The following is an 11,868-nucleotide window of genomic DNA, read 5'->3' as shown; positions in this document are numbered from 1 at the left end:
TATTCCTTCCAGACTAAGGCTTGATCTACACTTCAGAGAAAGGTAGGAACAAATTAGGATGACCTAATTATGACAGTGTACACACACTACAGCCTTGTCCCACCAATGCAAGTACCCTATAACACTGAATAACTCCACCCCTCTGAGAGGTATCATATTTATGTCAGTGAAGTTAAGGAGACACAGTTCACTGTGAACACTGCATTATTTATGCTGGATGTTGGCTGTCACTCTTGTCTATTTCAAATCTCCATGCTGAAGCCATGAAATTGACAAGAAAGCTGAGTGATCACCTGCACAGACGGAGGGCTACAGCTACAACCAGAATGCCTCTCTCCCACTACCTGTTTTTAGCCAGGCTGCTTCATGAAGGCTCCTGTCTCCCCATGCTCTCCCCAGGCTACTTCCTGACTGCCCCCCTGATTCTTACACCAAGCCTAGGGGCAGCCAGTTTGTGTGGAACTGCATGTGGAGCTGAGAGCTCTAGCTTTCAGCCTCCTGCAATGACCCTTTTAAGTCAATGGAAGCACTCCTGATGAGGACTTGCACCACCAACAAAAGGAGGGTAATGTGGACATGCACCTCCACAGTAATTACAGTGAGGATTGTAAGTCGATCTAACATAGGTCTACTTACATTTCTAATGTTGCCATGCTCTAATGTTTCTCTACTATTCTTTCCATTCTTATCAGTCTAGTCTTCTCGAGACATCTTAATTTCCCTTTTTTCCTTCCTATTATCTATATTTCTTCATTTTCCCTTTAAATTACCTCATATTTCCCATTCTTCCCTTTCTTTTGCTTTTATTTTTATATGCTCCAAAAAGGATCTCTTTTCTATGCCATCCCTTTAACCATGTCACTGATCTCTTTGCACTGCTCCACCAACTCCTCTTTCTTCACTGTAGCAAATACAAAGTGTTTGTCCTTGCTTTCACAACCTAGCTCCACACTATTTAACATCTTTCATAATCTATGGACATGTCTACTCTCAACTCCACTCTGTCAATAGCATCGGCCTCCATCAACTACCTCTAGATATTTTAACAAGCACCTTTGTGTTTTCTTCCAAGCTACATCTCAGACACGGCAGGAGCTCCCCATCCACAAAAATTCCTCATTTTCCTCTTTCAAATCCCTCCTGGAACCTTCTTTTTCCTGTGATGCTACAAGATACTTGCTATGGTTGGCAGTTGATATGCTGAGAATACATCCCATTGCACTGACCAATATTGTATAATTGTTTCCTTCCGCTCCTTCATCTATCTTTCCCTGTTGTCTCTTTTCTTATACTTGCATTGAAAGCTATCTGGACCAAGGACCATCATTTTGTTCTGTGTTTGTACAGCACCTCCTAAAACAATGGGGTTCCTAAGCACTATTGCAGTCCAAATAAGAAATAATACTTTCACTTTGGTTCTGCCTCCAACCTCACTCCTGTTAGAGCAGTGGTCTCCAACCTTTTTAAGCATGAGATCACTTTTTGAATTTAAGTGCAATCCTGGACCTACCTCAAATGCAAACATCCTTGCCCTGGCTCCTTCCTGCCCCCTTCTCTGAGGCCCCGTCCCTGCTTACTCCGTTCTCCCTCCCTCCCTTCCTCATTCTCACACACTTTTATCAGGCTAGGGGCAGAGGACTGGGGGCAAAGGGGTGAGGGGATGTGGACTCTGATCTTGGGCTAGTGGACTTGGAGCGTGGGAGGGGTTTGAGCTGAGCCTGGGGCAGGAAGTTGACATGCAGGAGGTTCAGGAGGGGTTACAGGCTCTGGGAGGGAGTTTGGGTGTATGGGGACTCAGGGCTAAGGCAGGGATTTGGGGTTCAGAAAGGTTCAGGTCTGGGTCCGGGGTTTGGAATTCAGGCTCCAGCTGGGCACAGGTGGCTTCTGGGTGGTGGTGCAGGGGACTAAGGCAGGTTTAGCCCTACTCTGGCCCTGCACCATTCCCAAAAGCAGCCAGGAAACCTCACTCCATCCCTCCCTCTCCCCCAGCTCTGTGAAGATGGGGTACGGGTGAGAGGAGGGACATGCACAGCAGGTAAGAGGCTCCTGGAGTGGGGAGGGGAAGTTCCAAGGCAGAGAGGGCAGGTGCAGCACATCATTGCTGAGATGAGCAGATTAAGTGCCAGCACTTGACAGCCTCCCAGCCAAATCTGTTAAGATGTCCTGTCAAAAGCTCCAAGATCTACCAGTAGATCCCGGTGATCACTGTGTTAGAGACTAAACATGGTGACTGCCCACAGTGGTTACAGCAGGAGTCATTATCCAGGAAGGAGTCCAGGTCAGAGCCAGAGGCCAAAGTCAAAGGTCAGCACCAAAAGTAGAAGTCCAGAATTGGAGCCAAGGGTCAGAGTCTGATTAGCTAAACTAAGGCAAGACAGGAGACAGGACTAGGTCCAGAGGAGGAGTGGAACAGGAACAGGGAAGGTGAAGGACTAATAACAAGCAGGCACGGGAAGTAACACAACAGTTCGCAACTGCTTTGACAGCTACTTACTTATTCTCTGTCTCTCTCTCTTTCTCTCACTCTTTTTTTCTTCTATGGCCAAGTACACCTGACTGAATAGCATTCAGCCAATATGCACAATAATTCCTCAGCACTTAGTGGTTCATAGTCTCTCACTCTGCCATGTGTCTTTCAGATAATATAGTAGCACCTTTTTTAATAACAATCCATTTGCCTGGTTTTACTAAATAACAGAATGTAATTTTTTTAAATATCAGAACATTTGAATTACTCAGAAAGCTTTTCCCTTTCTTTATCACAGCACCTTACATACCCATAAAGGGCAATCTGTTATTTCTTACACTTTACGTAGTACACATAGGCCATCTTGTTATCTATGTATTCAAAAAAGATTTTTGTTGAAGCCACAATAGCCAGTTAGTGCTCTTAAAAAGCAGTTCACGACCTGGATAAGACTAATGAAGTATGTCATTATCCTCAACTCTCGGGCACAATTCAAAAAAATTTCTTCCTTTTTTTTTCGTCCATCAATCCATTTTTTTGCCATTCCCTTTTTACATTTTTCTATACTAGGCTTTTGAATTCCTCTTAGTTAAACGGTATCTCTATGTCAATCTTCCATTTCTTACAACATTTTTAGCTCTTTTGTCCACCATTTCATTCCCTGTTATATCAATACACACCGGGATCCAAACTAATACCACGTTTCTCCCCATCTGTACTTCACTTGTTATTAGAAATATAATTTCATTGGTTAGATTGCTTCTACACAGAAACATCCTTTTTATCACCATAAGGGTTGAGATTGAATTAAAAAAAATGACCACTGCTGCTGGGCATATATCCCAGATCCAATTTAATGCTAGCATTATTGCTACTAGTTCAGCTGTCATGACAGCTACATAATCGGATATTCTTTTAGCTGTATTAATTCCCAGTTTTGGTGTACTATATGCCAGCCCTACTCTTCCTTTTTTTTCTTTTCTTTTTTTGGACCCAACTGTATATATTTGACAAAAGAGAATCCACTTTTAATCTCTATTTTACCACACTTCATTCTTTAATATCTATTGTATCTTTTACCCTTATATAAATATAAATCCATGGTTGAACATGTGACTTTCTATTCATAACTAATTTTTCCATGACTAAAAGTTTTTATTTCAATTCACCTTTTATTTGTCTTTCAAGTCCTGCCTCCATGCTTTAACTCAAATGGCATGTGTGCTATAGTTCACCTATCAAATTGCCAACAAAATATATTTGTTTGGTACTTACATCATTTCAGTTTCCATTAACTTTGGCTCAGAAAGTTATGTCTTGTAGTTTCATTCATGGCGTAATTGACATTTTTACCTGAAACTCTCTGTAGCATGCATTCACACACTGAAACTCTCTGTAGCGTGCATCACACACCATTTGTAGTTCCTTGGCTTGCATTAAATCGAATTGCATAAATTCTGATTTATATGTTGACTAAAAATTTGATGGCCACAGTCAGTCCGTGGAAGCTCTGTATACCATCACCAATTTTTTCTATTTGCCCCCCCCCAATTAGTCATAGCAAGAGAGTTAAGTAGATTAATCCTTCCTGTAAATTTACCTATAAAATTGTTTTTATGATCTTTCTATAGTTATTTAGTATCATATATTACCCCTAAGCATTTGAACCTTTTAACTATATATGTTTGTTCTCCACATAGATACAATTTACATTATTTTCTAACTTTTATAAGAACATAGGAAGAGCATAAGAATGGCCATACTAGGTCAGACCAAAGGTCTATCTAGCCCAGTGTCCTGGCTGCTGACAGTAGTCAATGCCAGATGCCCCAGAGAGAGTGAACAGAACAGGGAATCTTCAAGCAATCCTTCTCCCTTCACTCATTCCCAGACTCTAACAGAGATTAGGGACACCATTCCTACCCATCCTGACTGATAGGCATTGATGGACCTAACCTCCATGAATTTAACTAGTTCTTTCTTGAATTCTGTTCAAGTCCTGGTCTTCACAACCTCCTCTGGCAAGGAGTTCCACAGGCTGACACTGTGTGACGAAAAACATACTTTTGTTTGTTTTAAATCCACTACCTATTAATTTCATTTGGTGACCCCCTAGTTCTTATGTTATGGGAACCAGTAAATAACTTTTCCCTATTCACTTTTTCCACACCAATCATGATTTTATAGACCTCTATCATTTTCCTTCTTAGTCTTCTCTTTTCTAAGATGAAAAGTCCCAGTCTTTTTTTTTAATCTCTCTTCATATGGGACCTGTTCCAAACCCCTAATCCTTTTAATCCTTTTTGTTGCCCTTTATTGAACATTTTCCGATACCAATAATGAGGGGACCACATCTGTATGCAGTATTCAAAATGTGGGCATACCATGACTTTATATAGAGGCAATAAGATGTTCTCTGTCTTATTCTCTATCCCTTTTTTAATGATTCCTAATATTCTGTTTACTTTTTTGACTGCTGCTGCACATTGAGTGGATATTTTCAAAGAACTATCCAGAATGACTCCAAGATCTCTCTCTTGAGTAGTTATAGCTAAATTAGTCCCCATTATATTGTATGTATAATTGGGATTATTTTTTCTAATGTGCATTACTTTACATTTATCAACATTAAATCTCATTTGCCATTTTCTTGCCCAATCACTTAGTTTTGTGACATCTTTTTTAAACACTTCACCGTCTGCTTCATTCTGAATTATCTTGAAGAGTTTAGTATCATCTGCAAATTTTGTCACCTAACTGTTTACCTCTTTCTCCAGATCATTTATAAATAGGTTGAATAGGATTGGTCCCAGGACAGACCCTTGGGGGACACCACTAGTTACCTCTCTCCATTTGGAAAAGTTACCATTTATTCCTACTTTTTTTTCTTTTTAACCAGTTATCAATCCATGAGAGGACCTTCACTCTTATCCCATGACAACTTACTTTACTTAAGAGTCTTTGGTGAGGGACCTTGTCCAAGGCTTTCTGGAAATCAAAGTATGCTATATCCACTGGATCCCCCTTGTTCACTTGTTTGTTAACTCCCTTGAAGAACTCTAGTAGATTAGTAAGGTATGATTTCCCTTTACAGAAACCATGTTGACTTTTCCTCCAACAAATTATGTTTATCTATGTGTCTACAATTTTATTTTTTACTATAGTTTCAACTAATTTGCACAATACCAGTCTGTAATTGCCAGGATCACCTCTAGAGCCTTTTAAAATATTGACATCACATTAGCCATCTTCTAGTAGTTAGGTACAGAAGCTGATTTAAAGGAGAGGTTACAAACCACAGTTAATAGTTCCGTATTTTCACATTTGAGTTCTTTTGCAACTCTTGGGTGAATGCCATCCGGTCCCAGTGACGTGTTACTGTTAAGTTTTTCAATTTGTTCCAAAACCTACTCTAATGACACCTCAATTTGGGACAATTCCTCAGATTTGTTGCCTAAATAGAATGGCGTAGGTTTGGGAATCTTCCTAACATTCTCAGCCATGAAGACCAAAGCAAAGAATTCTTTTAGTTTCTCCACAATGACCTTGTCATCTTTGAGTGCTCCTTTGGCATCTCAATCGTCCCAGGGCCCCACCAGTTATTTAGCCAGCTTCCTGCTTCTGAAGTATTTTTTGTAAAGATCAGTCCTGTGGTTTTAACAATGGAGAACTTGAAACCCTATTCACTTCCTTAGTCTCTCATAATACGTTGTTGATTCTCTATTTTCCCACTTCAATATTCCTGTACCTATCCCACAGAAAAAAATTACCTGTGAATAGAGTGGCACTTATTTGTTTTGGGAGATCATTTATCATAATATCAAATAAGCTGATATACCAGAGGGAACTATTATAATTTTCAATGTATTCAATATAACTTTCCCTACTCTGACTTGCCTGGTCCTTTTACTCCAAAATTCTCTAGTACATCTTGGAATGTTGGTATGGAAGGGTACGGCTTGCTCAGGAAGGACAGACAGGGAAAAAAGGGAGGAGGGTTTGCCTTGTATATTTAAAATGTACACACTTGGACTGAAGTGGAGATGAACGTAGGAGATAGCTGTGTAGAGAGTCTCTGGGTTAAGCTAAAAGGGGTAAAAAATGAGGGTGATGTCATGCTAGGAGTCTACTTCAGGCCACCTAGCCAGGTGGAATAGGTGGATGAGGCCTTTTTTAAACAATTAACAAAACTATCCAAAGCCCAAGATTTGGTGGTGATGGGGTACTTCAACTATCCAGACATACGTTGGGAAACTAGCACAGCGGGGCACAGGCTATACAATAAGTTTCTGGACTGCATTGGAGACAACTTTCTGTTTCAGAAGGTTGAAAAAGCTACCAGAGGAGAAGCTGTTCTGGATTTGATTTTAACAAATAGGGAGGAACTAGTTGAGAACTTGAAAGTGGAAAACAGTATGGGGGACAGTGATCATGAAATAATAGAGTTCATGATCTTAAGGAAAGGTAGAAGGGAGACCAGCACAATTGAGGGAATGGATTTCAGGAAGGCAGATTTTGATAAGCTCAGAGAACTTGTACATAAGATCTCATGGGAAGCAAGACTGAAAGGAAAAAAAACTGAGGAGAGTTGGAAGTATTTCAAAGGGACGTTGTTGAGGGCCCAAAAGCAAACAATTCCTCTGTGTAGGAAAGATAGAAAATATGGCAAAAGACCAGCTTGGCTTAACAAGGAGATTTTGCATTATCTCAAAATAAAAAAGGAGTCCTATAAAAAATGGAAACTAGGACAAATAACAAAGGATGAATATAGGCAAGCAACACAGGAATGCAGGGGCAAGATTAGAAAGGCAAATGCACAAAATGAGATCAAACTAGCTACAGGCATAAAGGGAAACAAGAAGACCTTTTATAAATACATTAAAAGCAAAAGGAAGACCAAGGACAGGGTAGGCCCACTGCTTAGTGAGGAGGGAGAAGCAGTAACAGGAAACTTGGAAATGGCGGAGATGCTCAATGACTTCTTTGTTTCAGTCTTCACCGAGAAGTCTGGAGGTGTTCCTAACGTAGTGAATACAAGCAGAGAGAGGGTAAGTTTAGAAGATAGGATACACAAAGAACAAGTTAAAAATCATTTAGGAAAGTTAGATGTCAGCAAGTCACCAGGTCCTGATGAAATGCATCCCAGGATACTCAAGGAGCTGATAGAGGAGGTATCTGAGCCTTTAGCTATGATCTTTGAAAAATCATGGCAGACAGGGGAGATTCCAGAAGACTGGAAAAGGGCAAATATTGTGCCCATCTATAAAAAGGGGAATAAGAACAACCCAGGAAACTACAGACTGGTCAGTTTAACGTCTGTCCCAGGGAAGATAACGGAGCAGGTAATTAAGGAAATCATATGCAAACACTTGGAAGGTAATAAAGTGATAGGGAATAGCCAGCATGGGTTTGTGAAGAACAAGTCATGCCAAACTGATCTGATAGCTTTCTTTGATAGGATAACGAGCCTTGTGGATAAGGGAGAAGCGGTGGATGTCATATACCTAGACTTTAGTAAGGCATTTGATACGGTCTCACATGATATTCTTATTGATAAAGTAGGCAAATATAACTTAGATAGGGCCACGATAACGTGGGTGCATAATTGGCTGGATAACTGTAGTCAGAGATTTGTTGTTAATGGTTCTAAATCCTGCTGGAAAGGGATAACAAGTGGAGTTCCGCAAGGGTCTGTTTTGGGACTGGCTCCGTTCAATATCTTCATCAACGATGTAGATATTGGGATAGAGAGTACGCTTATTAAGTTTGCAGATGATACCAAACTGGGTGGGGTTGCAACTTCTTTGGAGGATAGGGACATAATTCAAAATGACCTTAGCAAGTTAGAGAAATGATCTGAGGTAAACAGGATGAAGTTTAATAAAGAGAAATGCAAAGTGCTCCACTTAGGAAGGAACAATCAGTTCCATACATACAAGATGGGAAGCGACTGTCTAGGAAGGTTTGTGGCGGAAAGGGATCTAGGGGTCATAGTGGACCACAAGTTGAATATGAGTCAACAGTGTGATGCTGCTGCAAAAAAAGCAAATATGATTCTAGGTTGTATCAACAGGTATGTTGTAAGCAAAACTCGTGAAGTCATTCTGCCGCTCTACTCTGCACTAGTTAGGCCTCAGCTGGAGTACTGTGTCCAGTTCTGGGCGCCACATTTCAAGAAAGATGTGGAGAAATTGGAAAGAGTACAGAGAAGAGCAACAAGAATGATTAAAGGTCTAGAGAACATGACCTATGAAGCCAGGCTTCATGAACTGGACTTGTTTAGTTTGGAAAAAAGAAGATTAAGGGGGGGACATGATAGTTTTCAAATATCTAAAAGGGTGTCACAAGGAGGAAGGAGAAAATTTGTTCCTCTTGGTTTCTGAGGACAGGACAAGGAGTAATGGGCTTAAAGTGCAGCAGGGGAGGTTTAGATTGGACATTAGGAAACAATTCCTAACTGTCAGGGTGGTCAAATACTGGAATAAATTGCCAAGGGAGGTGGTGGAATCTCCCTCTCTGGAGATATTTAAGAACAGGTTAGATAGACATCTGTCAGGGATGGTGTAGACGGAGCTTGGTCCTGCCTTGAGGGGGGGGCTGGACTAGATGACCTCTCGAGGTCCCTTCCAGTTCTATGAGTCTATGATTCTATGATCTTGCACATTTTTCCAGTTAACACCTTACTGCTTCGATTTTGCATAAGCCTTCCTTGCATAGTATGTCATATGCCTTTTTGGTGTCTAGAAAAAAAGCTATCATCAAACTCTTCTCTCTCATTCTTTTGTATATTTTAGCTTCTAATGAAATAAAGTGACCAATGGCTCATCTTCTAAATCCATTTGCTATAATGTTTTCCAAATAGGCCACCATTCTTTCCTTCATCATTCTCTGCATAATGTTATGCACACAGGATATAAGAAAAACTGGCATATCAGCATCCACTTTTGTATTTTAGGGGTCTCAGACTGCTAGCCCGCAGGTCAGTCCCAGCTGGAGAAACTGCGCAATTTGGCTTGTGCCCACCCAGTGCACTCTACTTCCCCTGCAGCTCCTGCCAGTGCAGAGAGTGAGGGGGAAGGGAAGGGATCACTGCTGCCACTGTGCAGTTCCAGGTCCCTCTCCTGCCCCCTGATGATCCTCAAAGCCATGTGCTCAGGGGATGGGGTGCCATGGTGGGAGAGAGCAGGGCAATGGTGAGAATGGGTGGGGCTTGCAGCCCAGTAACGGACAATGCCCCCACCCACCCACCCACCAGCCCACTGTTAGTCCCAGGCCAAATTGCACAATTGCTTTGGCTGGGACTGGCCAATAGGCTGGGTGTTTGAGAACCCTGCTGTATTGGAATTACTACTGAAAGTTTCCACCTCAGCGGTATCACTTCTTTTCTCAATACAGTGTTATAGAATTCCAAAAGAACCCTCTGACTGCTTTCAGAGAGATATTTAAGCATTATGGGTACGTCTTCACTACAACACTATTTTGAAATAACTAGCACTATTCCAAAATAAGTTAGTCCTCATCTACACAGCAGGCAGTTATTTCAAAATAGTGTTAAAATACTGTCCAGCTGGAGTCCTGTAACCCTCATTGTATGAGGAATGAGGGAAGTCGGAGGAAAAGTGCTCTATTTGTAAATAAGTGCTGTGTAAATGCTCCCTATTTTGAAATAAGCTATTTCAAAATAAGATAAGCAATTAACATAGCTCAATTTGTGTAGCTTATTTCAAAATAAGCCCTGCGGTGTAGATGCACCCTAAGTTACATCTATTTGCTTTACCTGGGGGTTATATTCTTGCTAATTTCAATAGCTTTCTCAAGTTCCAACATACAAAACCATTCATTCACTATACTATCTTAAAGGGTTCCCTCAACTACATAGCCGATAATGACTCTGTATAGTGAGTTATCTTTTTCATCTGGTGAAAAACCTCACTTTCAGTTTTATCATTACTCACTCATTAGAAACTTTCTGTCACTTCCTTTTTCTCGTTATCCAAATGTTTGTGTTGTCAATCCCAATAATACTTATGAGGTGACTATTCCTCCTGAGAATTCCAATAATTCTTTCAATTTCCCTGTATATTTCTGATGCCTTGGAATTTCTATCAGCTCACACTACTTCCCCAACTCTCTTTCTTTAATTTATTTTGTATATTTTTTGAGCTATTTCCTTACTTTATACTTCATTAGAGCTTCACTACCCATTGCATTTTTCACCTTTTGATTAGTTTTATTAATTTCTTAAATGCCATTTTGCTCTTTTTATTTCACCGTGGAAATTTTTCATTTTAAGTCATGTCAATATCCTACATATGGATACAGTAACTACTGCTATTAATCTCTTTATTATATTATAATTGAAATTCTGTGTCGTCACTCACACAAAGATTATTTGCAAATTCAGTATATTTAGTTGGAAATAGCTCTCAATTAACTTTCTTAAAATGTCAGTTGGGTAATTTTCCACTACCTCTGCCTTACCTTGCCCTTAACAAGTAATAAGTATAGGGAATTGGTCTCTCCCTATTCCTTCTTTCTTACATATATCCAAGTTGCATTTACTTGCAATATCTGCTATTATAATTCCAATGTCTAAGTAAGAAAAACTACCATCTGCTGCATTAAATCCAAGTGGGGTACTATCATTTAAAACCACTAGATTGTTCATCAATGAACTTTTTCAAGCATGCGCCATTTTTATTAGTTGTTTTACTTCCTCAAAATGTATTGTGACTATTTGTCACAGCACAGAATAGATGGTCTTTTAGCATTCTACATTATTCCTTTCAAGTCTGACATTTTAATTTCTCAGATGAGCTATATATATTATAAACTCTTAAAGAAATGTGATCCCAGTTGAGAAGAGACATAACATTACATTCTAGGCTTATTTCTTTGTCCTCTACAGTTATGTAGTTTAATTTTTCCCTTATGAAAATATAATCACCTCCTCTTCTTCCTAAAGGCAATATATCCTGGAATTTTTTTAAAAACTAGCTTTTCAATCAACCATGTTTCCTGGATACATATGAGATCTGATTTACCTTTCATTTCCAGGATATTTTGTTTTAGTTCTTGACCATGTGATATTAGACTGTGCACATTTCAGCCAAAAATTGAGGTCCCCATTCTACTCATATTTCCCCATTAACCTAACTCAAAATTTCATCAATAAGTCCACTGACAGATTATTAATTTACAAGAATTTTTCTCCTAATCTTGCTATAATTTTCACCATATTCTAATTTTTCCCCAGTTTCTGTTGTACAATTTATCATTTCTATTATAAATGTCATAAGCCTGTTTTCACTACAATATATCATTTCTTATTTCTTCCAGTGTTTATCATGTTCTTTACTGAATAAAGCTGTGTTGCAGTTCACCTTTTCCTGTATGCTTGT

Source organism: Pelodiscus sinensis, chromosome 3 (assembly GCF_052426305.1).
Source record: "Pelodiscus sinensis isolate ZL-2025 chromosome 3, ASM5242630v1, whole genome shotgun sequence".
Classification (NCBI taxonomy): Eukaryota; Metazoa; Chordata; order Testudines; family Trionychidae; genus Pelodiscus; species Pelodiscus sinensis.
This window is presented reverse-complemented; position numbering follows the sequence as displayed.